Source organism: Belonocnema kinseyi, chromosome 3, assembly GCF_010883055.1.
Source record: "Belonocnema kinseyi isolate 2016_QV_RU_SX_M_011 chromosome 3, B_treatae_v1, whole genome shotgun sequence".
NCBI lineage: Eukaryota > Metazoa > Arthropoda > Insecta > Hymenoptera > Cynipidae > Belonocnema > Belonocnema kinseyi.
Genome location: NC_046659.1, coordinates 43,764,518 through 43,769,072, shown reverse-complemented (window position 1 = coordinate 43,769,072; position 4,555 = coordinate 43,764,518).

Sequence of the window (4,555 nt, the reverse complement as noted above, 5' to 3'; positions counted from 1 at the left end):
TGTCAGAAGATTACGGGGGGGGGGAGGATAGAGAATCGCTTGCTGTGTCTTTCCAGAAGTCAATGGAAGTAGTTTGGAAGTAGGCTTACCTTTAGGATCTCGAGGATGTCTTCTCCGACTGTAAAAGTCCCAGTGGTTGTAATCTGGATCACTTTATTTTTGCACTAAATTTCTCTTACAGTTGAATCGTTGTCCTAGTCGAGGGTCTTTTGCCTTCTTGCTATCGCGGGCCTCTTTTTAAAGGAAAAGCAGCGTCTAAGTAGAAGAGGGGCCCTATTTTTTATCATAGTTTTAGATACAGGCCTCTCCCTCCACTCTTTGCGTTTGCAAGGGCTGGTCAGTGTTTCCTTTTTGTCACTCTTGGCCCAGTCTCTCACTCTCTCTCTCTTTCTAGCTTGTTGCTTCAGGACTAGCGGGAGGGTTAGAAGTTCCGGTGTGAGCAAGGTAACGAAGCTTCCTCTTTCCTGGCGCCATTTGTACTTTCTCCTGATTTTCCGAGCCAGGGTAGCTGGCGGCCGAGGGGAGAGGAGGGAACTAAGTATTGTTCTGGTGATGAGAGTGAGAAGCCGTGCGTGGGATTGACAAAGACAGCAAAATTCCTGGTTCTTGAAACTGCAATGACCTACGATTTTTCCCGTTATCCGGGCAGTTTGTGTATTAAAAATATACAGGCCGAAACGAGTTTCTCTTAAGGAAATCAATTCAAGCTAAAATATTTTATTCTGTAATTATTGATTGATTTCCTGCATCTATAGAACTTAAGTTGCGTACATTAAATTTGTTAATTCTTGTGCCTCATTCCACAATTGATTATTATTATCTATAAAAGAATCAATTTCGAACGTTTTGTTACTAATTTTCGCGTTTTCTTTTTCTTGTCTTTCTATGTCTTTTCGCAATTTTTTGCGACCTAATCTTACTCTCTCTGCTCTTTCTCTGTCTATTCTTTCTTTCTCTTTTCTTAGAGTTTCTCCGCATTCTAACCGAATTGATTCTATTCGTTCTTTTTCTGTTTCTAATTTTTTGAGTTCTTTGCTTTTACTTTCTATTTCTCTATCTATCCTATTCGTTTCTATATCGCTATTTTCTAGATTGGTAGGACTTTTGTCTTCTATTCTCCAATTTCCTAACGTGTTTTCGGTATTGGAAGATAGGAAGTCAGCTATATTAATGTGTATAAGTTTCGTGTACTTTCTGATTATTTTCTCGGGCTACTTCATTTTTACTATTTTCCCCCACTTTTTATACCGGATTCGCCATTGTCGGAATATCTTTTATTTTTCCAGATCTTAAACGCATGCAATTTAATCTATTTCCTTTTTCTATTTTAACCGAATAGCTTAGGGGTGCTTATGGCTAATTAAAAACCGGCACGTTCACACAGGTGAGTGTCTCGGTTCTTACTACTGGGGAGTGTACGTGGTCTTACCACGTAGTGGAAGTATCCACTAAGGGCAGCAAGTGATAGGGTTGTTTATATGACGTCATTGGTTCCTACTTCGCGCGCCAATTTTCAATACTGACGCCGCTTTCTTTTCTAACTATCTTATTTCTTATTCAATTTTCTCAAAGTTTTTTTGATATCTTTCTTAATTTCTCCTTTCCAACTAGTTTTTTCCTATTTCAGTATTGATTTTTTACAAATTTATTTTGACTCTACTTTGCACCCTTCAGTTACTCAATCCTGCTACAAGAAGTACAAGTAAGGAGTATTTTCTGAGGGTGCTTTAATTTGTTATTGCCGGTGGTGGGACTTGAAATTGGGCTGTTGTCCCACCAACGTTTTATCGGACATATATACAGGTCTACCCGCACTTTTTCGCTCTAAATTACATCCTACCCGCACTTTTTCTAAAAATCCATAAAACATTTCATCAAACGATTATCAAACCTTTTTTCAACACAATTTTTTTTTAAATTAAAATGTTTTCTCTCCAATCGCATACAGACGTCAATTACTTTAAATTTCCAAATTTAATCATTTGAACGACTTCCGTTCTCGACTTCGAGGATTACTATAGAAGGGATTTTGGGTTTTATAAGGAGGCTGTCAAATTTGTGAGGGATTTTACAAACTAAGGGAAAGGATTTGGCAGTCGAGAAAGGGTGAAGTCAATTAAAGGAAAACGATTGAAACATCAAAATTAATTTATTAATCAACTTACAAAAGGGTGGTGAGACCTGCCCGCTCACAATCGGCAGTAAATCTCGCTGACTGAGCCGTAAGCAGGTGGAGGTGGTGGATGGTGTATATTAGCTTGGCTGATAACTGGGTCAGACAGCTTGGCTTTCTGGAGTAGAGCTGGACGGTGGCAATCCCGGAAGACGTGCGGTGAGCAAAGATAGCCTAAGGCAGCACGAGGCTCGAGGCTAATTACCTTGGGGCAAGATTGCGTTAACAAGGAGTAAGAGCGTTGTTCCCCACTCCTTTTCCTAGGACCGCAATGCGGTATGGTAGCGGGGTGCTTGTAACTTTGTTACAAACAATACTATGGTTCAGTTACGTTATTTGTACTCGTTTATGGAAAATAGTTCCTAGTTTTAGTTAGTGAAGATTTAGTTCTCTGCTCTTCTACTCGGCGCACTATAGTTTAAAGTACGGTAAAAAATGTATTCCGATGCCTGTTTCAAGATTTAGCGTAGAAAACCGTGGTCTTAATAATACTTATTATATGTGTGTCAAAATTTCACGAATACTATCACGGAGATTATTTTATATTTTAATTTAAGGATTAATTTTAGTTCATAGTTTTCCCGATCGTGGCGCTGTGACCTGGGTTTTGTCGATTTCCGTGTATAGAGAAACGTAAAGGCTTGAAATAAGTCTAAGATTCTTCAGTAAAGGATTTAAGTATTAAATCTGGTCTTCTATTAACTATTTTGAACCTCCGATCAATTTTATTCAGGATTAATTATTTAAGATTCACATTAATTCCGTAGTAATTTCAAATTCTTCCCACCAATTACTTGAAGTCAGGAACTTTTGACGTATTCCAAGTCCCACGAAACTTCTACGTCATTTAAGTTCTTGAAACCTTAAAAACTAAGTTAGTCCTAAGTGATTATGCTGTAGTATGCGGTAGTTGCGTTGCAACTTGAGCTTTTTTGAACACGCCCTGAAGCGAGCACCCTGCGATTTTGCGGTCTTGGCGCGTTACACAAAACCCGTTACTTTCGTCCTTGGTTCCCATGTGATCAGAGGTGACTGATTTGCACCGAGTGATCTATAGAATTATGGCCTAAGTTTTACAAAAATTTAATATCTGGGATTGGAACTTTTGTGGATTGAACTCATCGACTTTAATAACCCCATTAATTAACTTATTTTTCCGCGTTGAAGTCTCACATTCTTTGCTCTGTTTCACACAATGTCAGGATTCCGCATCATTGACCACGTGGTCTTAGTATTATTTTTGTTCCTCTTTTATCGGCGCACTCTTAATTGGTAGCTTTCCGCGTAATTCCAGCCGTGAATTCTTGTTTAATGTTTCGGGATAATTTGTAAGAAGAAAATTTTTATGGGATTGCTTTATCGATTATATAAAATAAATTTCGAGTTTTTCTCGTTTCTAGTTAATATAAAATGTTCTGTTGTGATTTTAAGAACCACCCCTGAATTTTCCTCTATTCTTCCTGTAGTATTTAGAGTTGCTTGCTTAATTATAAGTAAAATTTAACTTAACTAAAGTAGATTAATAGGAATACTTCCATTATGGCCAGACTATATATATATATATATATATATGATCAATCGTAGCCCAAGATTTTGAGGGTCCCAGAATTGTTATACAATTCGGAAAACGGCCATTTTGTTTTTTTCCATAGCAAACTGACTACTCCAATTTCTTTGGTTGATGAATTCAACTTTTTTTTATTTTTCCCTTCGTTTTTCGGACTTTGTCCAACCACGTTTCACCTCTTTATCACGTTCTTTCATATTTTTAGGTGGAAGGAGGGAAATTGTTACGCGATTTTCGTTGAATTGATTATTCAAAGAACTGGAAGATAAAATCTGAATGGTATACAATGTTTAAAAACTTTACAAGCTGTTTATTGGGATTTGCATTGATTTAATGGGGGTATGAATAAAAAAATCTCGTTGAATTTATTGATTTGTGATAATTTGATGATTTGATAACTTGATTTGATAATAATTTGATAATTTTTATTAACGTATTAACTAACAAAAAAATGAACAATTCAAACTAAATATAACATTCGGTAATTTAAACAATGATTATTAATTAATATTAATTATTTCTTGAATTAATTAAAATTCATAATAATTGGAATGAATGGATTAACGGGAATTTCGAGTCACATGCACCCCTTACTTGTTTAATGTTTCGGGATAATTTGTAAGAAGAAAATTTTCATGGTATTGTTTTACCGATTATATAAAATAAATTTTGAGTTTTTCTCGTTTCTAGTGAATATAAAATGTGCTGTTGTGATTTTAAGAACCACCCCTGAATTTTCCTCTATTATTCCTATAGTATTTAGAGTTGCTTGCTTAATTATAAGTAAAATTTAACTTGGCTAAAGTAGATTAATA